Genomic DNA, 26,295 nt, shown 5'->3' on the forward strand with positions numbered 1-26,295 from the left:
CTCTTGCTTTTTTTTTTTTTTTTTTTTTTTGAGACAGAGTTTTGCTCTTGCTGCTCTTGTTGCCCAGGCTTGAGTGCAATGCCGTGATCTCGGCTCACCGCAACTTCCACTTCCGGGTTCAAATGATTCTCCGACCTCAGCCTCCTGAGTAGCTGGGGTTACAGGCATGTGCCACCACACCCAGCTAATTATTTGTATTTTTAGTAGAGATGGAGTTTCTCCATGTTGGTCAGGCTGGTCTCAAACTCCGGAACTCAGATGATCAGCCCACCTTGGCCTCCCAAAGTGCTGGGATTACAGGCGTGAGCCACCGCACCTTACCAATTCTCTTACTCTTCTAATCTCGCTTTGAATTCTGCTTCACATAAGACCAGGACTAACCCACTGGACAGCCCTTCTAAGGCAAGGCCAAGTTACTATACTTCACACTTTCTAAAGAATAATAGTGATTGTCACCCTTCTTTGGTTTTGGATACAAGATACATTATTGCATTTGAGACTAACAGCTTGATGCACTTCACAGATTGTGTAAAAGGATGCCATTTTTGAGTGGAAATAAAAGGAATAGATGGCTTTCTGGAAAGTCCTGGCTGTCATGCAGATGCTTACAAATATAACTTAACTACTACACAGATCTTGTGGTGCTAGATGAATCTGTGGTAGATAAGGTGGTCTTTGTTTGTTTTTTTGTTTTGTTTTGCTTTTTTTTTTTTTTTTTTTTGCTTTAGAGATATGGTCTCACTATATCGCCAAAGCTGTAGTGCAGGGACTATTCACAGGTGCAATCATCACAGCCCAGTACAGCCTCAAATTCCTAGTCTCAAAGAATCCTCCCACCTCAGCCTCCCAAATAGCTGGGACCATGAGCACATGCTGCTGCACCTACTCAAGGCTGTCTTTCCCTCAACTGACACTTGTAACCTCATAGAAGATACTTTATGATCAACTGTTAGAGGAGAAAAAAATAAACCAAGTCTGATTCATGCATCATGTATTCATGTGTTCATGTATGGATCAATTCAGTGTGTTTGTACAAGCTGAAAACCAACTTCTGGTACACTAAATGTTCACACATTTGTGCCCTGAGAGGAATGCTGTCAGGGTAAATCCCCCCAGTGTGCAGCAATGGCCATTCCTGAGTGCTAGATACATCAGGAGGAGAGACAGTATAGAGCCATGCTACAATACTATCCCTCAAAATAATCAACTGGAACATATGTGACAATTTGATTATGTCAAACACCATCCACCTAAAACATATTTTAAATAGTCTTTACTGAGACTCAAGCACATTGCAATGTGGATTTGTTTTTCTGTCTCACGGTGTCTTTACTAGCATGGCTATTGAAATACCCACAGTCTCTGATTTACTGACATACAATTGCACATGACATTGTCTCTGATCAAGTGATTCACTGTGTCACCAAAAAGATGTGAAAATTGGCACGAGACAATGGAAAGTACTGGTTATACCACATACTGAACTATCCAAAATCTGCTAATCTTGCAGTCCAGGAAACTAGCCCCATAATACCTCATATAAAATGTCAATTTGGAGAGAAATCCTGTGTAATTGGTGCACTGTCTGTTAGCATGCAGTGTGTATTATAGACAAGTGATGTTTTGTGCTCAAAGGGAAAAACACATGTATCCAGAAATCATGGCTGAGTGAACACTGCAGTGGGCCACTCACCATCACTTGCAATGTTTGTGCTTTCTGCTTTTGAAACTCAAAGTTCTATCAGTCCAGAGATCTTCATTCCAGTGAGGGACGTTTCCACCCAAGTTACAGTAGGCATTTCACTAAATTTAAGTTCCTCTGCTGCTAGGTTATTTTGTTATCCTCATGTCAAAAAGGTAGCAAGGAAAGAGGAACTATCTTGCTCATATTGTAATTAACCTTGTTCATCATGAAGATGAATGAGGCCAATTGGTTTGTGCATTAGGGCCAATCATAGTATGCCATGGCCCATTTCAGCCCTAAATAGGAAGTTACAACAACCATGGCCTAAATAAAATTATGAAAACCAGTATATTATGCAACAAAGTAAGCCACTTAGACAAGAAGTGCTGGTTGAGGGCAAGGGAAATCTAAAATGGGTGATAGAGGGAGGAAAAAATAAATATAGCCTTGGCACCAACTGCAACAGCAGGGCTTTTGTGCATCTCATTAACCTCTCCTTTTATATTTTTCCACTGAATTATGATGAATCACCACCTTGAAAAAAAAATAACAAAGTTTGGTTGGAATACACTTAATATAAAGTATAATGGGACATCACAAGTGCAAGGGATTCCTGAAGCAGATATGTGAAATTCTCAACCCAGGTCACTTCATCTCTCCTGTACTTCTGCTCTGCTTCTAATTACGAGCACCTGTGACTCTCCTGAGGCCTGTCCTCAAGCTGCTTTTTCCCCATGCATAAACTGTTGGAGCTTCCTAAGAGTTTACATCTTCCAGGTGTGGCCTTCACTAGATGACTGATTACTGTAGCAGTATAAAAGCTTATTTCCTTAACTTGAGTATGAAAAAAAAAAAATAGGTCTTAATTTACATTCCAGACTTCCCCTGCAAAGTCAGGCTGAAGTTACACTCCATGGAACTTTCATTAAAATCACCCCTATGCTGGGCTTTGTCCCCTTGCCTGTCCTGCTTTCTTCAGGACCTTACTGGTTTCCTACTTGCACATAAATTCTTCTCAAGATGTGTTTCCAGTAAGTGCACCCTAAGATTACTTCTTACAATGTGCACAGTTATGGAGATACAATTTTGAACAAGACAGACATGGTCCTTCTTTTACTAGAGCTCATTTCATAATAGATCTTAGCAGCTAATTATGGATTTTAGTAATTTTAATGCAGGTCAGAAACAGCCAATTGCAGTGACTAATCACTGGGGCATTTTTAGATTAAATGATCAAAATCTGACAGTCTCATCTCTGTCTATTCCTCTGCCACCAAAATGCAGACTGTTGCTTTATTCACTTCTAGCACAAAGCAGTGAGTGTGAACTTGGAGTACCAAGAAGTGTAGAGTTCCTTTTAAATAACTATTCTTTCATTCTTTCATTCTTAGTGGAATGCATGTAGTAATTCTCTGAACATAAATTATAATTACTCCCTACCCAGAAACACTCACCTAAGACCACTGAAGGCAGACTCTTATGATTTAGAAATTGTAGCCACATACAAGGAATATAACATATCAAATTAACTTGTCATATCAAATTAACACAAATTTGATATGACAACAAGTAATCGCCAATCCAGTAAAAAAACTTTAGACAATGACAGAAAAGTGACATTGCTTATCAACATGACAAAATGAAAAGACCAAGGAAACTCCATCACAACAAAATACCCTAGCAGGGTGGGAAAACATACAGCAGGAAAAAAACAATTTGAAAAAGAAAGCATAGCTATAACAATATAAAGTACTTATACCATTTTATTAGAAATAATAGAGGAATTACTGTGCTGTGCCACAAGAATGATTAAGCAAGCAATCAAGAAGATATTATATAAATAAACTTGTAAGTCTGAAGAAACAGTCACAAAATGTATAAAGTGGAAAGGTAATTATATAGTTAATCACGGTATAATTTCTTACCCAAAAAAGAAAATAAAACAAACTAGATTTTACAACACACACACACATACACACACAAATACACGCAGACACATACAAATCTAATTATCTCGTTATAAAATATGAAAACAAAACTTTCAATTATTTGAATGAAAATGTATAAAAACTATATTCTTAATTTGAGGATATCAAATAAATTTTTAAGCAACACACCAACAGCAAATCTACATAGACAAAACATTTAAGTTTAATATTATTTAAAATTACACATAGTAATCTGTACATCAGAAACAAACAGAACAGATGAAAATGTAGCTATACGTGGGGCGCTATCAGGGACTTGTCCCTGGGTATCCCTAAGGAATTGGTTGTAGGACTCCCACAGATACCAAAATTCATGGATGCTCAAGTACCTGACATAAAACGACATCATATTTGCGTGAAACTTACACACATTCTCCCGTATATTTTAAATCATCTCTAGATCACTTACGATACTTAATACAATGTAAATGTTATGAAAATACTTGTAGTTTTTGTAGAACGATAAAAAAAAAAAAAGAAGTCTGTGCATGTTCAGTACAGACGAAACTATCCATTAAAAAAATATTTTCTGGTCGTCGGGAGAGCCCGAGTCCTGTACTCTCGCTCTCCTCCCAGAAAAGCATGAGCTTCACCTCTCGCTCCACCTTCTCCACCAACTACTGGTTCCTGAACTCTGTCTAGGCGCCCAGCAAGGTGCCGGTCAGTAGCGCGGCCAGCATCTATTCAGGCCCTGGGGGCTCTGGTTCCCAGATCTCCGTATCCCACTCCACCAGCTTCCAGGGCGGCATGGGACCCCGGGGCCTGGCAGTGGGGATGGCCGTGGGTCTGGCAGGAGTGGGAGGCATCCAGAATGAGAAGGGGACCATGCAAAGCCTGAATGATTGTATAGCCTCCTACCTGGACAGAAGGAGGAGCGTGGAGACCACTAACCGGAAGCTGGAGAGCAAAATACAGGAGCACCAGGAGAAGAAGGGACCCCAGGTCAGAGACCGGAACCATTACTTCAAGACCATCAAAGATCTGAGGGCTCAGATCTTCACAAATACTGTGGACAGTCCCCACATCATTTGGCAGATCGACAATGCCCGTCTTCCTACTGATGACTTCAGAGCCAAGTGTGAGACAGAGCTGGCCATGCACCAGTCTGTGGAGAGCGACATACATGGGCTCCACAAGGTCACTGATGACACAAATGTCACTCAGCTCCAGCTGGAGACAGAGATCAAGGCTCTCAGAGAGGCGGTGATCTTCATGAAGAAGAACCATGAAGGGGAAGTAAAATGTCTACAAGCCCAGATTGCCAGCTCTGGGTTGACTGTGGAGGTAGGTGCCCCCAAATCTCAGGACCTCGCCAAGATCATGGCAGACATCGGGGCCCAATATGATGAGCTGGCTTGGGAGAACCGAGAGGAGCTGGACAAGCACTGGTCTCAGTAGATTGAGGAGAGCACCACAGTGATCACCACGCAGTCCGTCTAGGTTGGAGCTGCTGAGATGATGCTCATGGATCTGAGACATACAGTCCAGTCCTTGGAGATCGACCTGGACTCCATGAGAAATCTGAAGGCCAGCTTGGAGAACAGCCTTAGGGAGCTGGAGGCCTGCTACACCCTGCAGATGGAGCTGCTCAACAGGATCCTGCTGCACCTGGAGTCAGAGCTGGCACAGACCCAGGTGGAAGGACAGCGCCAGGCCCAGCAGTAAGAGGCCTTGCTGAACATCAAGGCCAAACTGGAGGCTGAGATCACCATCTATCGCTGCCCACTGGAAGATGACGAGGAGTGCAATCTTGCTGATGCCCTGGACAGCAGCAACTCCATGCAAACAATCCAAAAGACAACCACCTGCCAGATAGTGAATGGTAAAGTAGTGTCTGAGACCAACGGCATCAAAGTTCTGAGACATTAAGCAAGCAGAAGCAGGGTACCCTTTGGGGAGCAGGAGGCCAGTAAAAAGTTCAGAGGAAAACAAAAATTCTATCTGCTGTAGGTTGAATCTGGGAATGTAGAAGATGAATGTAGAAGATAACTATCACTGACGGAAAGGGCCGACTGTATTTCCAAAGCCTGTGCAAGTAGCACAAAGAAACTCATTAGATCACTAAGAGCTTAAAAAAACATATAACAAACACGGGACTAATATGCTGAGACACTTAGCAGAAGAGAAAAAGAGAAGGCAAAATATAGTTCTTCTTCCTGGGAATTATGTGAAGAAATATGCAAATATACTCAATATATCATTATAACCATGAGATTGGCAAAAGTTAAAGTGTGAGCAAATTACACTTTGATAGTGATATGCAGAAATGAGAAACTCATATACCCACTGTAGACAACAACTGTGCACTATTAACAAATCTATAAGTTGTACCAAACTTATCACATACATACAAGAGAAAAAGACCTGTGCATATTTGCTTTACCCATTGTTCATAACAGTTACAACCTGAAAAAGAATCATATTCATTGCCAGGGGAAGAGATAAATGATTAGTGTGTATGTCTACATTAAGAAATGACATGCATAGTCAGTCCCTAGGAAATTTCACAAAGATACATGTATAAGAATATACATAGTATTATTTTATAATAGCAAAAATTTAGGCCCCATATATATGTTTTTAATAGAATGCTTTAAATTTATAATTGATGTGTAAAAATTATACAGGTTTGTGGGGTACAATGTGATGTTTCAATGCATGTATACATAGTGTAAAAATTAAATCAGGATAATTGCCACATCTATTTTAAACATTTAACATTTCCTTGTTGTGACAACATTCAAATTCTTCTTTTCCAGCTATCTTCTCGAAATATACAATAAACTGTTATTTGCTATAGTCACCCTACTACATAATAGAACAAAAAATGTTACTCTTCCTGTCAAACAGTAGCTTTATAGCCAATGACCAATGTCTTCCAATCCCCTTCTCCCCACTACATTCCCCAGCTTCTGGTAATCAATCCAATTTCACTACTTCTAAAAATTAACTTTCTGAGATTCCACATATGAATCAGATCATGCTGTATTTGTCTTTCTGTGCTTGGCTTATTCCACTTAGCATACCATCCTCTAAGTTCATCCATGTTGCTGCAAATGACAGGATTTTATTCTGTCTTATGATTGAATAGCATTCCATTATGTATGTGTGTATTCCATTAAGTGTATACATACACACATACACACACATGTATACACACATATATACACACACTATATACATATATACACGTATATATTACAAACACACACGCATAAACATATGTCACATTTTTTGATCCATTCATTGTTAGATGGGCATTTAGGTTGACACTGTATGTTGGCTATTGTAAACAGCATTGCAATAAACATGAGCATTCAGACGTCTCTTTGGAATTACAATTTTCTTTGCTTTGGATGTATACCCAGTAATGAAGTTGCTGAAAAATGTGGTAATTCCATTTTTAATTTTTTGAGGAACCTCCATACTATTTTCCCTAATGGTTGTACTAATTATTATTCCCACCAACAGTATGTAAGAGTCTCCTTTTCTCTGCATCCTTGCCAGCATTTATTATTATTTTTTCTTATTTTTGGTAATATCCCTTCTAACCTGGAGCAGGTAATGCTTCACTGTGGTTTTAATTTGCATTTCTATAATGATAGGGATGTTGAACATTTTTTCATATGTTGAATATGTGGTTCAAATGTTGAACATTTCTGCTGTCCATTTGTATTTCTCCTTTTGAGAAACGTCTACTCAGGTCTTTTACCCATTTTTAATTTGAATTATTTATGGTTTTTTATACTGATTTGCTTGAGTTTCTTATGTAGTATAAATATTAACACTTTTTAAGATACATAATTTGCATATACTTTCTCTCATTTTATAGGTTTTCTCTTCACTTTTTTATTATTTTCTTTGCTGTACAGGAAAAAAAGAAACATTCAGGCCAATATTCCCAATGAACAAATCCTTAACAAAACACTAGCAAACCAAATTCAACAACACATTAAAAAGATCATACACCATGATCACATGAGATTTATTCCACAGATGCAAGAATCATTCACCATACACAAATCAATAAATATGATATATTAACAAAATTAAACACAAAAAATATATGACCATTTCAGTAGATGCTGAAAACACATTCAATACAATTTTAAATCTCTTCATGGTAAAAACGTTCAATGAACTGAATCTAGAAGAAACATACTTCCACACAATAAAGGCCATATATGATAAACCTACAACTAACATCACAGCAAACAGGTAAAAGTCAAAATCTTATCTTCTGAGATTTGAAAGGAGACAAGGATGCCAACTTGTATTTAGCATAGTACTAGAAGTTCTAGTCAGAGCAATAATAGGCAAGACAAAAAAATAAAGGACACCCAAATTGGAAAAGAGGGAATCAAATTGTTCTTGTTTGCCAACAACATGATGATATATAGAGAAACTCTTAAAGACTCCATCAGAAATTTGGTAGAACTAATTAATAAACTTAGTAACGTTTCAGGATACAAAATCAAGATATAACAATCGATAGCATTTCTATATGTCAACAGCAAACTATCTGTAAAATAAGTCAAGAAAACCGTTTCATTCACAATAGCTATGAAAAAAAGAAAGACTTACAAGTAGATTTCACCAAGGAGATGAAAAGACCTATGCAATGAAGACTATAAGACACTGACAAAAGAAATTGAAGAGACCACAAATAAGTGAAAAGACATCTTGTGTTCAAGAATTTGAAGAATTAATGTTGTTAATGTTGTTAAAACATCCATACTAATCAAAGCAATCTACAGATTCAATGTAATCCCTATCAAAATACCAATGACATTATTCCCACAAAGAAAAAAAATCTTTAAATGTATGTGGAATGGCAAAAGACTCTGGATAAACAAACTGATCCTAAGCAAAAACAAGAAAGCTGGAGGTATCATGACACTCCCTGACTCCAAAATATAGCAACCCAAATAGCATAAAACTGAGTACAGTAACTAAAATAGCATGGTCCTGGTGAAATAAAAAGCAAAACAGGCATATATATCAAAGCAACCAAGTAGGAAATACAGACATAAATCTATGCATTTATAGCCCCCCAAACATACTCTGGGGAAAGAACAGTCTTTTCAATAAGTGGTGTAGGGGAAACTGGATATCCATGTGTAGAGCAATAAGACTAGACCCCTATCTTTCACTGTATACAAAAATCAACTCCAATGGATTAAAGACTTAAATGTAAGGCTCACAACTATGCAATTACTAGAAGAAAACAAAAAGGAATTGCTTCATCAAATTAGACTGCATAATGATTTGTTTAAGATAGGACCTCAGAGGCACAGTCAACAAAAGTAAAAATAGTCCAACTTATATATTTCTTAGTGCTCTTCTCAGGGCATTGTGTATGTTAATAAGTCTTCACAAAATCACTTTGTGGTAGTTTTAGACAGTGTCTCACATTTACCAAAAGGGAACTAAGGCACAAAGTCATTCAGAATACTGCCAAAAGCTGTTCATCAAATGAAAATAGAGTTGGACCATAAACCCAGCCACCATGGCTGTAGAACCCATTATTTTAACCATTATGATAAATATTCATTGTGAGTATGAGGACTCAACAGTGATGTACTTGTGCAAGAGCACACTGTGTAGTATTTGAAATAATTAAAATTATATTACATACATTAACCTTGATTAACCTCAAAAGGTTTATGTGAGGCAAAAAAAAAATGTGGTAGAAAGTCAGCTATAGAATATGAAACATGTATGTACACAAGTTTAATAATATGCAAAAACAAAACCATGTAATCTGTAAATATGTACATATTTTTAAAAGAAAATGACATGTAAGAGATAAGCAATACATTAAGGGTGGTTGTAATTCTGAAGTGGTATTGGGACTAGAGAATACAATTGGGACTAGAGAATACAATTAGGAAGAGGTCCATAAAGACTTTAATAAAATTATTACTTTTTAGATAAAGAAGCAGTGTCTCATGCATTAAAAAGGGCTGTAAAAAAGAAAGAAGCGCTGTAGAAGAGAAAACATATTAATCATTTATGTGCATATTGGGGATTTTTGATAATTCACTGACTCAGAATGTCATAATGCCAAAAAGTGGAAGGAAACATTTTCAACCCATTAAAGGAAAGTCAAAAAGCTTCCAGGTGTTGTGTTTAGAGTGGGAGCACTAGACAGCAACCTGTCCTCTCACAGATGAGCTCTTCTGAGAATGAGGTGCTCCCACATGTTTCCACAGAAACTTAAAGCCAAGCACATTCTTCAAACAGTTTGGATTAATAACAATCTGTATAGATCAACAACATTAAATGATGAATAAGGAAAAATATGTAAGGCTTATGATATAAGAAAAAATAATGCACAATTCATAGAGCTCAGAATATCAGTGTAGTTTTTTTAATAAACTTCCATCAGCAGGTAGAATAAAATTTGAGAAAACCATCACATGTAAAGATGTATTAGAAATGACGCATTCATGGAAAATATCATAAAGCAACAAAATGAGAAAAGGATCAAATCAAAGGCCACCACGATATGATAATGAGCCACCAGTATTAAAATTAAGAGAAAGCTATTCTCTTACTAGCTCTTCTTAAGAAGAAATAGTTGGCCGGGCGCGGTGGCTCAAGCCTGTAATCCCACCACTTTGGGAGGCCGAGATGGGCGGATCACAAGGTCAGGAGATCGAGACCATCCTGGCGAACACAGTGAAACCCCGTCTCTACTAAAAATACAAAAAAAAAAAAAAAAAAAAAAAAAAACTAGCCGGGCGAGGTGGCGGGCGCCTGTAGTCCCAGCTACACGGGAGGCTGAGGCAGGAGAATGGCGGGAACCCGGGAGGCGGAGCTTGCAGTGAGCTGAGATCCGGCCACTGCACTCCAGCCTGGGCAACACAGCAAGACTCTGCCTCAAAAAAAAAAAAAAAAAAAAAAAAAAAAAGAAGAAGAAATAGTTATTGATAAATACAACAGCATTTAAATGTGCATGCATAAAAAGTGACGCAAAGGTTTTCCACTAGAAGATATTGCAGTGGAACGAATTGTACTGCATGAACTTCCTGAAACAAAATTGTGAGAACAAAAACACTAAATATAGATAACCCAATTTATAATAGAATTAGAGAGTTCTAAGTTTCTAACATAGATGATACTTTATTTTCAAAAATATGAAGTTGCAGTATGATAGTCGGAGAAGAATCAGAATATAAAAATCAACTATGGATAGAAATGACTTGAACAATATAAACTAATAATAAAAATGAGGATCTGTCATAAGTGAGGCTTACACACACACACACACGAGAAAACTAGACAGAAATTTGTGTATCTCATAAAAAAGTTTCAGTATAGTTAGATGTAGATAGTATAAGGTTGGCAATGTGAAGTGTTAGGTCCTTGGCCTTTTTTAACTAATTGGTTTGTTTAATGTAGCGCATACTTTCCACAGAATTCATGATACCTTGACTCATAGTCCAAGGCGACTGAAGCTCTAGCCATCATGTCTACATTTCAGCTATGCTATGCAAGCTCAAGAAATCTATCTAAAAGTATCACCTAATATTCCTGCTGACATCTCATTTATTAGAACTTAGTCATATGACCAGAGACCAGGCCTGTTACTGTCTGTAAAAAAAAAAAAAATATATATATATATATGTATGTATGTATCATAGGCACTTGCTTTTTTATTTTTTTTATTTTTTTTTGAGTTGGAGTCTCGCTGTCACCCAGGCTGCAGTGCAGTGGCACAAGCTCCGCTCACTGCAAGCGCCGCCTCCTAGGTTCATGCTATTCTCCTGCCTCAGCCTCCTGAGTAGCTGGGACTAGAGGCGTCCACCCCTATGCCCAGCTAATTTGATAGCTAATAAGTAAAATACAGGACATTTTATCTGAAGAAGAATGAAGGTTATGTGCTTGGAGTGTTCACAGAGATGGCATCAAATGTCTCGGTGATGATAGGTGCAGATCTGTCCATTTTACTATCATTTCAAATGGTACATATTTTTATACTTAAGAGACATATATAAATAATATTAACTTTTATAAATCAATTTTAAAAGGTTATCACAGTGGTGCATGCACCTGTAGTCCCAGTTGCTTGACAGGCTGAGAAGAGAGCATCCCTTGAGCCCTAGGGTTTGAGACTACCCTAGGCAACATTGTGAGAATGCCCCATCTCAATAATAATAATAATAATAATAATAAATAAACCATTAAAATGTTGAAAATGCATTTAGTACACCAAACCTACCAAGCATCATAGCTTAACGTAGACTACCATTAATGTGTTCAGAACAGTTACATTAGTCTGCAGTTGGGCAAAATTACCTAACACAAAGCCTTTTTTATAATAAAGTGTTAACTATCTCATGTAATGTATTGAATACTGTAATGTAAATGGAAAAACAGAATGGTTGTATGGGTACCATGGTAAAGCCAAAAATTGTAAATCAAACCATTGTAAGTCAAGGATTGGCTACGGAGACACATACACATACACTATGTACTGCTACCAAGTTTTCCTTCAGAACTGAGACTACTTTCATTAGCTGCATGAGCAGATTAAGTATGTATCTGACTGTCTCAGTTGAGTGTGACTCTGTACAGTTACTTCACACAAGGTCATGTCCTCCACCCTCTGAAGAGAGGTCATGTTTACTGCCTCATCTACGTGGGGGTAAGAAGAATGGTATAAACATCTAACCCCTGCACATAAAGCCATTAAAGCTCTGCTGAAACTTTTGTTGTAACTGAATTCAACTCTTCTCTCCTCCCAATCTGACTTCCTTCTCTTCCTTCAAAGATTATTCCTCAAAGCACTCCCCAATACATTTTTCCTAAATGCAATGACCCATTTCAGAGTCAATCTTCCAGAAAACCACCTAAGGAAAAGAGGCCTAGGTTGGGTGCGATGGCTCATGCCTGTAATCCCAGCACTTTGGGAGGCTGAGGTGAGTGGATCACGAGGTCAAGAGATCGAGATCATCCTGGCCAACATGGTGAAACTCTGTCTCTACTAAAAATGCAAAAATTAGCTGGGCGTGGTGGCGCATGCCTGTAGTCCCAGCTACTCGGGAGGGTGAGGTAAGAGAATCGCTTGAACCCGGGAGGTAGAGTTTGCAGTGAGCTGAGATTGCGCCAATGCACTCCAGCCTGGGCAACAAACAAGACTCCATCTAAAAAAAAAAAAAAAAGAAAAGAAAAAAGAAAAAGAGGTATAATGCCTATGTGTTCACAAAAAGTTGAACAATTATTAGATAAAATATTGTATAAAAATTGGAAGTGTTTAATGACAAACCATTGATGAACACACTTGTAAAAAAAAAGCCATTTTTTGTTTTCATAATCATACATGAGCACTGCTTAATTTTGCAAATGCTTCCCTGTTTAAGATTTTGTTTGAGGAACCAAGAAATATCTAATATATTTCAAACTGCTGTATAAATTATAGGTATCATAGCTGAATTATTAATTTCCAAAGAGTTAAAATGCAAGGCAGTTTGGAGGGAAGAAGGGGTGCTAAATAAATCAATGGTGATTTTAATAAACTAGAAACTTTTAGGTACTAAATCTGTCTGCATCTGATCTGAATTGCAATTACCTGTCAAAAATTCATCCATCATCACAAGCTCCAAACAAACTTTCTTGGCAGCAGATGTTTGAGAAAAGCTATTTTGTATGGCAAATTTTTCTTGTGGCTTACAACATCCTCAGAAATGAAAAAAATTTCTGGGAACAATTGTGTACAACTCAGCAATAACCTGTTAGGTATAAAAAATCATGGTTTACTTAGTTAATATAATTTATAAATACATGCCCTATAAAAAATCATTAATTCATAAATAAACGGTTTGACTTCCATTGTTTCTAACACACATAAACTTTTATTTCAATATCTTATAGGAATATCTAGAAATGTATATGTTGATAATAAATTTGAAGAAAACATTCTAATTTCTTAGTATTTTTTCACTTTAAATTGGTTGTAAATAGTATTTAGATAAAATGAATTCAATGTAGTAGTATTTTGTACTCTCTATTGATAACTTAGAAGAGTCCCAGAAATAGCATCTACAACAGCTTGATAAAAGCTTTAATTAAGGAGGGATATTACTGGTTAAAAAGTAAACTATTTTTTTTTAACCTTAACTCCTTCACATTTATCTTTTCACTGAAAATAGTAGTGCCAGTTTTTTAAGTTTTTGTTGCCAGAAGTGCATTTCTAATTTGACTTTTATCTAAAAGTTGTTTATAAGTATACTGTCTGGTACATAGTACATTTTCTAATTAATGGTTTATTGATTCACTTATACATTAAGTGTATGAATGCTTTTTGTCCCTTTTTTTACTCATAATAATGTTTATTAAATATTTATCATTTTGTGAGCAAAAACCAAATATGTTTAAAGGAAAACATGAAATAATACCTGGTGACTTAAATAAAAAATGTTTTTTTCTATAGTTTTCTTAGACAAATAAGAAAAATCTATACATAAATTTCCAAAAATATATGATAAAGTTGACTTCTTGATTTAAAATATCTGCTATTCAAAATATATAATCAAGAAAATGAATAGAAATGTCACAGATTGGGAGAAAATATCCATAAAACATATAAAAAGTTCTCTTATAACTCAGTAATGAAAAGACAAAAATTTCCAATGAAAACATGGAAAGGTTTTTCAATAAAATTCTCAAGGATTTACAGATATCCAAAAACACAAACATAAAAATTGCTTAACCTTGTCACCATGATAACTTTAGTTATTTTATACTAAAGTGAAGTGATAATTGAATGTAGCTAAAAATGGGCAACATGGGGTTCCTTATGATGATACACCTATTCTGCATCTTACCTTTATCACGTTAATATTCTAGATGTGGTATTGTATTATTGTCCAGCATATTCAATTAGGGGAAACTGCATAAAGATTACACAGAATCTCTTTGCATTTTTTTTCAAATTTCATGTGAATCTAAGATTACCTTGAAAGAATGTATAATTCAGAAGGTAAATAAAAAACCAGAAATAGATGAACAATTTGAATCTACTTAAGTAGCAAAAATGTCATAATGAAGTTTGAGCACAAATCAGTGAAGTAGATAATAGAGAAATGAGATAAAATTAGCAAGGATAAAAGGTAGTACTTTGAAAAGATCAGTAATACTGAAAAACTTCTAACAACTTTGAGAAAGGCAAAGAAAGGGGGTGTGAAACAAGCAAGAATGTATGGACCACTCTGTGACAAACAAATTTTACAACTTAAAAAATGTAAATTTAAGATAAAGCAGAAAATTTTATGTTTTTTTTTTTTTAAATCTCAGATTCAAGGGGTACATGTGCAAGCATTTACATGAATATTACTTATGTAATGGTGGGTATTGGGCTTCCTGTCCAGTCATCACCCAGATATAAACATTGTATCCACTAGTAATTTTGGAGAGTTACCAGTATCTATTATCTGCATCTTTATGTCTGTGTGTATCCACTGTTTAGCTCTCACTTGTGAGGAAAAAGTGATATTTGATATACTTCTGAGTTAGTTGACTTAGGATTATAACCTCCAACTCCATCTATGTTGCTACTAAGAACATGAATTTTTTTTCAGTGTGGCTGCATGGTATTCCATGGTATATGTATACCACATTTTATTTATCCAGTAAACCACTGGTGAACACAGAGGTTGGGTCCATGACTTTGCTATTGTGAATAGTGCTGCAACAAGCATCTAAGTGCAGGTGTCTTGTTTATATAATCCTTTCTTTTCTTTTGGGTAGATTCCCAGTAGGTGGTTAGTGGGTTGCATGGTAGTTCTATTTTTAATTTTTTGAAATATCTCTATTTGGTTTTCAATAAGGTATGAACTAATTTACATTCCCACCAATCACATCTAAGTGTTCTCTTTTCTCCATATCCATGCTAACATCTGTTGGTCACCATGTTGACCAGACTGGTCTCGAAATCCTGACCTCGTGATCCACCTGCCTTGTTCTCCCAAAGTGCTGGGATTACCGGCATAAGCCACCATGCCCGGTCAAGAGTTTCTTTTTAATGTGACTTCTTTTGCCAGTGTCATTCTGGGACACCATCACCCTTTCTGTCACAACCGGTGATCTCATTTATGTAGATAAATTTGTCTTCACTAAATTCCTGTGGCTGCATATCTTGAATCTTGGTCATCAATTTCTTCTAATTTCCATGGTTTTCTGTTGTGTCTTCTGTTTCTTCATTTTGGTTCAACTGGAGTTTCATGTTAGCATTATCATTCTTCATTGTTTGCTATACTTCCAGATCTATTGTTCCATCCCTTCTTTCAATAATTCAGTTGTGTAAAATGTCACATGGTTTTATCATTGGGAAACAAAAACTGACACAACCCCACACACTTTTGTATCTGTGCATGAAATGAATAACGGATACACTGTGAAAAATCAGTGAAAGATTTTGAAATAAGTGATATAGTTGGTCACTCACCATGATATGCTCCTGTTATTTACAAGGTGACTTATGGACTGAGGACTAGCAGCAAAGCTTACACTTATGCAATTACTCGAAGTTAATATCCCACAGCAATTGAAATCTAAACTACTTTGTTGGTTGACTGAAATTAAACTAAAACCAGGTAACTGAAATTCATTCTTAATAAAATTATACAAAGCCAGAGCCATCTGTGTTTGAGTGTGTGTCAATTTGCATGTGTGTGTATGTACACTTGCATGCATACAAACGTGTTTGTGTTGTGGACAGGAAGGAAGGAATAGAGAGAGAGAGAGCAAGCAAATAGAGAGCAAGCAAAATGTGAACAATTGCTAATCTGTATGAACCTGTATATGGGACTTCCTCGTACTTTTCTTATAATTTCCATAAATGTCGAATTATATCCTAATAGAAAATTATGAAAAAGAAATAAAGAAACACAGAAATTTAAGTAGCAATTTATCCTCTAAGAACATTCTTTATGTAATTGAATATTCCTCAGATTACAGTTGAGTATTAGGAATCTTTTATATTCATCAGTTTTATAATCCATTTTTTACAAAACTTATCTTAACCTCATTATCAGATACTGTACCTATTTCAGAGTAATTATGTAGATGAGACTTCTTGAAAATGGCACTTCTATCTCAGCTGCACCATAATAAATGTGACTACAAGTTTGTTTAGGTGCTGTCTGCATATAAAGTAATTAGAGAATTTTTGTGACATCCCTTCTTGTTACTTAATAGTAACATTCATAGAAAGAAAATATGGTTTGTGATCCTCACAACTTGAACCAAGATTGGACAAGATATGCCCCATATCTGGTATAATGGCTAAATACTATGTTGCTTAGGAATGCCTGATTTATTGAAGTTCTAGTTTCTCAAAACAGAACTCACAAATTTATTTGATTCAAGCAGTGATAGTTCAAACAATTAATACACACTGTGTCTGATCTAAGTGACTGGGTTTATTTTTATTGTGGAATATTTTGTTTTGACATACAGATGTGCTATTCCTGAAATTATTGTGCAAGATCAGCAATTATTCATTATCATATCAAAAATCAGTGAAAAGTATTACAAGTTAAAGTTTTGGTAGGGATGCCTGATGCAATTAGAGATGCTATGAGCACAATGCTAGAATAACAAATCAATCTATGACTTGAAATATAATTGTACTTGTCACTTAATGCTGCCTACCTTTTGAATTTCATTTATTTATCTATTTTAGGAACAAAAGTCTGACTATGTTGCCAAGGCTGGCCTCTAACTTCTAGGCTCAAGTAATTATCTGCTGCAACCTCCCAACTAGCTAGGACTACAGGCATGAATTATAACACCCTGCCTTAATGATGCCTTTCTAACCAGTAGAAGATTAGATAAGTATGAGGTTTTCCATTTTACAAATAATTTTTAAGAAAGATACGCTTCACAGCTTGATCATGATTTTTATTTTTATTTATTTTTTAATCCAGATGTCCAGCTCTACAACCTGAGATATCTATCAGATGCATTTTTTTAAATAGAGATATGGCAATAAGACTGTTATAAATATTTTTTCATACATATCTTGATTTTCACTTATAGTTTTTATTTCATCTCCTGTGAAAACCGTGAGCATTTTTGCATATAAATAATTGGAATTAACCTGAAACTACTATAAATTATAAATATCCCAATTATTTTATAAAAGTTTTAATTTGTCTTCCATTAGCTCTTCTCAATATGTTTTCCTTTATTATTTCATTTTGAAACTTGATTTTGGCATAAAAAGACAAAGACAAAAACAGGACTTATATAGAAATAGAGCATATATTCTTGTACAAACTTAGGGAATTAGGTCTTTGCCATAGACACTATAGTCTCCTAACTATATCCATAACCTTCTTGACTGATGCTGCTCCAGTGTAGGAGACATTACATAGATTATAAGTAAATCCTGTTGCCCCAACAATATTTTTCTCCTCCCAGAAGAACGCTGTCATTCCATGGGGCTGATTAAATGGAGACCGTTAGAAAGACCAAACCGCTTGCTGCTAACTGAGAATCCTTTGGAAAGACCATCCCATGTCTATAGATTTGGTAGGATACCTGAGGTCAACTACGGTCACTCTGCAGTTCAATTTCTTCCTCACTCAATCCTTCTTCCCTCAGGTGTTGTTCCTCAGGACATTTCATAATTAAACCACTTGTATACAAATTTCTTTTTGAATCTGTTTTTGAGAGGCCCAAATTATGATGGACAAGGATAACATCCCTGAAAAACAATTTTGTTGACATAATTATATTTTAATTTTTAAGAAAGGTTTGCTTTATATGTTGTCATTCCTTCAAACCCTTTGACATTTAACACAAATGTTTAATTTTTTGTGCAACAAATATTATGGGTATGAGATACATCAGAACAATGTATCATAAAGGTGCAAGAAGCTATCTAACAGCAATGGTCCACAAACTTTATTGTTTCTCAGGAAAACATTTAAGGCTGGAAAAAAAACAGGTTGTGGGGTTTTACCCCCAGAATTTTATGAGACAGCCCTTAGTAATTTCTTTTCTCTTTTCTCTTTTCTCTCTTCTCTCTTTTCTCTCTTCTTTTCTCTTCTCTCTCTCTCTCTTCTCTCTCTCTCTCTCTCTCTCTCTCTCTCTCTCTCTCTCTCTCCTCTCTCTTCTCTCTCTCTCCTCTTCTCTCTCTCTCTCTCTCTCTCCTCTCTCTCTCCTCTCTCCTCTCTCTCTCTCTCATCTCTCTCTCTCTCTCTCTCTCTCTCTCGCACCATCTCAGCTCACTTCAACTTCTGCCTCCTAAGTTCAAGCGATTCCTTCTGCCTCAGCCTCCCGAGTAGCTGGGATTACAAACAGGCATGTGCCACCACGCCCAGCTAATTTTTGTATTTTTAGTAGAGACGGGGTTTCACCATGCTGGCCAGGTTGGTCTCTAACTCCTGACCTCAGGTTATCTGCTGGTCTGTGAGCCACCATGTCAGGCCCCTTAGTAATTTCCTAAGTGGAAAGAAAAGTGATAAATGTCAGAAATTTTAATGATGTCACATGGGAAGTTTCATTTAATAAGAAATTTTGACAAATACAAAAATAGAGGATTGCTTATTATTTTGATTTCATATAGTTTATCTTACTATACATAACTGTATAACTATAATTATTTTACATATACATACATGTTTTATATATAGATGCATACATATATGTAGATATATGTAACTATATGATTAAAATGCCTCTCCTCATTATTACCATATCTCAGAGTACTGCTGATAGCACTTGATAATGCAACTGGCAAAGAGACTGCAATTGGAGGACATGACTTAAATTTCAGACCATGTTTGCTTTGGTGTTTTACAACAATTCCCATTAAAAACTTAAACCAGTAGTGAGCACTTACAAATAATTTTAGAATTAAGTAACGAATTTAAAGAAAATAAATCAAGCTCTAAATATTCTACTGTATTTTATATAATTATCTGTTCTACAGCCACAATATAAGCACTACAGTGGTTATATTTAGAAAAAACATATAACAAAATATAGTAGCCATCTAGAAGGAAAAGTCACAAACAATAATTCAAGCAAGTCTTGAGATTTTAATATTAACATGTCATGTTTGCTTGTTGAATATACTGCATGTGACAGTAACAATCCTATCTGAACATAATCATAGCACAATATTTAATAAACTTATGTGTCATATTGGAATAGTAAACTCTAATCAGAGACCTAAAAGAAAGTGCAATGAAATAAAATATACAATGATATCTTAGGTATTGATCCACCATTAAAGTGCAATGCTATACCATAGAATTAAGAAGAATCTAAAAAACAGTTTGAAGTCAAGCAGAAATATTTAACTGTAAAATAATAGATAAATATGTAGACACTGAAATTTTAAAATGCATATCAGACAAAAATGTTATTGTTTTTCTCCCGAAATTAAACAATACCTCACAATGTTTCACTATGGCATCTAGGTGTTACCAAGTATATACATTAAAACTAGAATGAACCTAACATCAACTTTATAGATTTTAATTTGATGAAGTAACCTCTCTCCATTCATCAAGTAAGTCACACACTAGCATTATATATTATTATAAAAACAAGTACATATTTAGTGGAAAATTGATAGAAAAATATTTTCCTATGACAATATCAAAATATTTATTGAAACTTAAAATTATAAATATAAGAATCTATATATACATAATTTCAAATTCTAAATATGTCATTGTGTTTTATCTAATTCTCTGTTCTACAAGTGCCAAATAGGAACTGAAATGCTTATACAGACAAGGACATATGACTAAATACAGTAGCCACCTACATGAGAAAGTTACAGACAAAAGCTCAGTTAAACATGCATACATACACACACACACATAAGCACACACACACACACACCACCAGTTAACACCAACAAATGTACAGTAGTGACAGTGAAGTATATGTAAAAAAATAAATACCCCACAATCAGCAAATCTACAGCATAAAATGTGAATGTGTGAGGACTTTATTAATGGAGGATATGAAACAAGTCATAATTCTATTTGTTTCTGAAAATAAGTGCATGGATGGTGAAACTCATAAGGTTAATATTTAACTTGAAGAAGATGGATATCTAATACAAAGATGAAAGAGGTAAAAAAAAAAAAACCCACAAAAGTTTATACAAAAATAAATTTAGAAATTAAACTTCTATGCAAGTAGTATGTATTATAAGACTTACTAGAAAAGACCATGCATTCTAACAGCCTAACAGAAGTATTTTCATGCATGTTTATGTGACATGAAATTGTTACACTATACATGCATTTTTATGTTAAATTGTTGCAAAAATTATCTTTAGTCACATACCCACAAAGCATTAATGTTTTGCAATCAAGACGATATATGACAAAGATCTAATTGACATAATTCCACTAAAATCATTGTAAATAGTTACTATTGAGAATCTTCATAGAATCAAATTACAAGAGAAAATAACTGTAAAATTATCTCAAACTTCAAAGAGTGAAGTTTTATCAAAGAGTGAAAAACTGTTTTCAAAACAAAATAGGGCAAAAGAACCACATTGCAATATGTTGACAAAAGAATCCTTCTATAAAGACTATATATAACATCAGATAAAGACAATGTTACTATGTTCCCAGGAATACTTAGCCAAAATTATCATAGGGAGATAGGGTTACTGCACTGTTTTAGGCATCATGGCTATATAAATAAAAAAAAAATAACAGATTATTATCTTTCAGAAACTTTTATTCTGATTGAAGAAAAAGACAATTCAACACATGCATAGACATATACAAACACACAGAAGATCAAGCATTTGTACCTATTTGGTACAAATAAAGTGTAAAAGTGGTAAAAGTGTAAATCAAAAGTTACAATCTTATCTAAAAACAAAATAAAATTAGACAACAAAGGCATCTGCAGTTGCAGGAATATGAGATTAAATAAACAATGTGATATAGTTTATATGTTGAAGATATATAATGGAATAATGAAAAAGACATACAAAAATATTTTAAATAATATAAAAATACAAAAAATAACATGCATAAATCTGAGGATGTTTGAAGAAAGAAGAAACAGTTATGTAACAAAACAGTAACAATATACATAATATAGTCTAATAAAATAATAAAATATAAACAAAAAATTGTAAAAAAAGAATTTATTCAAAAAAGGACAATAAAGGGGTCATTAAAATCCTCATGCACTCTCATAAAAATTGTAAGTTCCTTATGAAGAATTCCTTATTAAAAATTTTAAATTCCTCCTCATAAGGAATTTAAATTGCTTATGAGGAATTTAACATTTTTATGATGAGTAAAAGATTTCCAAGTCATATTACCAAGGTTTATGAGGTTTTATTTTGGAAAATGAAAATTGAAAATAAAATAGAATGATAATATTTTAGACAAAACTTTCTAGAATATAAAAAGATGAAAGTCTAATAGTAAATATATATTTCATTAAAATAGAACAAGGATTAAAATATTGGGAAGAAATCAAAAGAAATATTAAATAAGATATTCTAAAAGCTATGATGATTTTTTGCCCACTAAGAAAGTCTCTGATTTAAGGATGTATGGACTGCTTTTAAAATGTTATAGTACTTAATAATAGGTTTCAGGGATGTGTAGAAGGATAAATTGTGATTTCGTAATATTTTGGTATATTAAACTGAGAGGGTGTGAATTTATTTAATCATATAGTTTATTTTTCTCCAATAATAACCATTGTATGGAAGGATTAAGGAGACACTGGCCATAAAATACAAACTTTCAGCTATACAAGAGGAAAAAACTCAGAAAAATGTTGTACAATATGGTGACTATGGTTAATAACAATGCATTGTATATTTGAAAACTACTGAAAGTATATTTTAAATATTTTCATCAGTTAAAATTTATTTGCTGTTCTGAATAGTCTCTTTGCTATTGCGAATAGTACTACAATGAATGCGCCAGTTCACGTATCGTTTTGGTAGACAGATTTGTTTTCTTTTGGATACATACCCAGTAATGGGATTGCTGTGTTGAAGGTACATTATAAGTACTTTGAGAAATCTCTAAACTGCTTTCCATAATGGCTGAACTAATTTACATTTCCACTAACAGTGTATGAGTGTTCCCTTTTCTCCCACGCCTCACTAGCATTTGTGTTTTTTTTTAATTTTTAAAATAATAACCATTATGACTGGTGTGAGATGGTATCTTATTGTGGTTTTGATTTGCATTTCTCTGATTAGTTAGGTGGAACATTTTTTCATATTTTTTTGACTGCTTAAATGTCTTTTTTTTTTGCGAAATGTCTGTTCATATCTTTTGCACATTTTTAAATGACATTAATTTGTTTTTGCTTGTTTAATTGTTAAGTTCCTAATAGATTCTAAATACTAAAGCTTTCTTAAATGCATAGTTTGTGAATAATGTCTCCCATTATGTAGATCATCTGTTTACTCTGCTGTTAGGTTCTTTTATCAGACAGAATCTCTTTAGTTTAATTAGGTGCCACTTGTCAATACTTGTTTTTGTTGCAATTGCTTTTGAGGACTTAGTCATAAATTATTTTCGAAGTCTGATGTCCAGAATAGTATTTTCTATGTTTTCTTCTAGGTTTCTTATAGTTTGAGTTGCTACATTTAAGTCTCTAATCCATCTTAATTTTTCTGTGTGGTAAGAGATGCAGGTCCACTTTCATTCTGCATATGGCTAGCCAGTTAGCCTAGCACCATTTATTGAATCGTGGCTCCCTTGCCCTATTGCTTATTTTTGTCGACTTTGTCAAAGACCAAATAGTTGTAGGTGTGTTGCTTTATTTCTGGGTTCTTTATTTTGTTTCCTTGGTCTAACATGTCCGTGTTTGTAGCAGTACCATGTTGATTTGGTTATGTACCCTTATAATATAGTTTGAAGTCAGGAAATATGATGCCTCTGGCTTTACTCTTTTTGTTTAGAATTGCTTTGACTATTCAGAACCTTTTTTGGTTCCATAGGAATTTTAAAATACTTTTTCTAGTACTGTGGAAAAATGACATTTTGAAAGGAATAGTGTTGAATTTGTAGATTCCTTTGGGCAGTATGGCCATTTTAACAATACTGATTCTTCCAATCCATGAGCATGGAATGCTTTTCCATAGGTTTGTGCTGTTTATGATTTCTTTTGGCAGTTCTTTGTAGTTCTCCTTGTAGAGATATTTTGCTCCTTGTTTAGATGTATTCCGAGATATCTTTTATATGTGGTTATTGTAAATGGCATTGTATTCTTGATTTGGCGCTCAGCATAAATATTATATGCATATAGAAATGCTAGTGATTTTTATACATCGGTTTCATATGCTGAAACTTTACTGAAGTCATTTCTCCATTTCAGGAGTCTTTTGGCAGATTCTTTAGGTTTCTCTGAGTATAGGATCTTATCATCCATGAAGAGAGACAGTTTGACTTATTCTTTCCCTATTGCGATGCCATGTGTTTATTTCCCTTGCCTGATTGTTCTGTCTAGGCCTTCCAGTACTATGTTGAATAGGAGTGGTGAGAGTAGGTATCCTTGTCTTGCTCTAGTAATTCAGGGGTATGCATCTAGTTTTTGTCCTTTTAGTATGATGTTTGTTATGGGTTTGTCATAGACAGCTCTTTTTATTTTGAGTTATATTCCTTTGAAGCCTAGTTTGTTGATGATTTTCATTAAGGAGCATTGGATTTTGTCTAATGCTTTCTCCACATCTATTGAGATAATCATATGATTTCTGTTTTGAATTCTGTTTATGTGGTGAATTACATTTATTGTTTTGCATATGTTGAATCACTCCTGCATCCCAGGAATGAAGTATATTCGATCATGGTGAATTAACTTTTTTTTTTTTCTTTTTTGAGACGGAGTCTAGCTCTGTCGCCCAGGCTGGAGTGCAGTGGCCGGATCTCAGCTCACTGCAAGCTCCGCCTCCCGGGTTCACGCCATTCTCCTGCCTCAGCCTCCTGAGTAGCTGGGACTACAGGTGGCCGCCACCGCGCCTGGCTAGTTTTTTGTATTTTTTAGTAGAGACGGGGTTTCACCATGTTGGCCAGGATGGTCTCGATCTCCTGACCTCGTGATCCGCCCGTCTCAGCCTCCCAAAGTGCCAAGATTACAGGTTTGAGCCACTGCGCCTGGCCGTGAATTAACTTTTTAATATGCTGTTGAATTCAGTTTGTTGACATTTTGAGGATTTTTGTATCTACATTCATCAGGGACACTGGCCTGTAATTTTCTTTTTTTTGTGGTTGTTTTGCCACGTCTTTATATCAGGATGATGGTGGCTTCATAAAATGAGTTGAAGAGTCCCTCATCAATTTTTTGGAATAGTTTTAGTAGTAGTGATAACAGCTTTTCTTGTATGTGTGGTAGAATTTGCTTATGAACTCATCAGGTCTGAGGCTTTTTTTTGGTTGCTAGCTTTGTTATTACTAATTCAATTTCAGACTTGATATTGATCTGTTCAGTGTTTCCATTTCTTCCTGAGTCAATCGTGAGATATATTTCCAGTAATTTATGCATTTTCTTTAGATCTTCTGGTTTACTTCTAGAGATGTTCATAATCTCTAAGTCCCTTTTGGATTTCTGTGGGATTGGTTGTAATGTCACCTTTGCCATTACTGATTGTGCTTATTTGCATCTTCTCTCTTGTTTGATAATCTAGCTGGCAGCCTGTTGATCTTGTTTATCCTTTCAAAGTGCCAACTTTTGGTTTCACTAATCTTTAGTATGAATATATGTGTCTCAATTTAGTTCAACTCTGCTCTGAACATAGTTATTTCTTCTATTCTGTTAACTTTGGTATTAGTTTGTTTTTGTTTTTCTAGTTCCTCTAGGTTTCAGGTTAGATCATTAACTTGATATATTTCTATCTTTTTGATGTAGGCATTCAGTGCTATAAACTTTGCTCCTAACACTGCCTTTGCTACATCATTGAGATTTTGGTATATTGTATCTGTGTTTTCATTTATTTATTTATTTTTAATTTCTGCCCCACTCCTTTTGTTTACCCAAAAGTTATTCAGGAGCAATTTGTTTAATTTCCATTTATTGATGTGGTTTTGAGAGATCTTCTTAGTACTGATTTCTATTTTTATTTCACTGAAGTCTGAGAATATGGTTGGTATCATTTCTATGTTGTTGAATTTATTGAGACTTGCTTTATGGGCAGCATGTGGTACATAATGGAGCATGTTCTATGTGCAGATGAGAAGAATGTATATTCTGTGGTTATATTAAGTCCAATTGCTCAAGTGTTCAGTTGAAGTCCAGAATTTGTTAGTTTTTTGCCCTGATGATCTGTCTAATATTGTAAGTAGATTGTTGAAGACCTGCATTACTATTGTGTAGCTAACTACATCATTTCTTAGGTCTAGATGTGCTTGTTTTATGAATCATGGTCCTCCATTGTTGGATGCATATGTATTTAAGATAGTTAACTCTTCTTATTGAATTAAACTCTTTATCATTATGTAATGACCCTCTTTGTTTCTGGTTACTGCTATTGGTTTAAAGTCTGTTTCATCTGATGTAAGAATAGTGACTCTGGTCCTTTATTGTTTTCTGTTTGCATAATAGATATTTCTCCAACCTTTTATTTTGAGCCAATGGGTGTCATTGCATGTAAGATGG

General features: G+C 34.9%; 1 pseudogene; it reads left to right on the forward strand.

The window, feature by feature from the left end:
• Positions 1 to 5,541, forward strand: part of LOC117084938 — a 152,795-nt pseudogene extending 147,254 nt beyond the window's left edge.
• The last annotated feature ends 20,754 nt before the right edge of the window (positions 5,542 to 26,295 follow it).

This window comes from Trachypithecus francoisi, unplaced genomic scaffold (assembly GCF_009764315.1).
Source record: "Trachypithecus francoisi isolate TF-2019V2 unplaced genomic scaffold, Tfra_2.0 Lachesis_group1, whole genome shotgun sequence".
Classification (NCBI taxonomy): Eukaryota; Metazoa; Chordata; class Mammalia; order Primates; family Cercopithecidae; genus Trachypithecus; species Trachypithecus francoisi.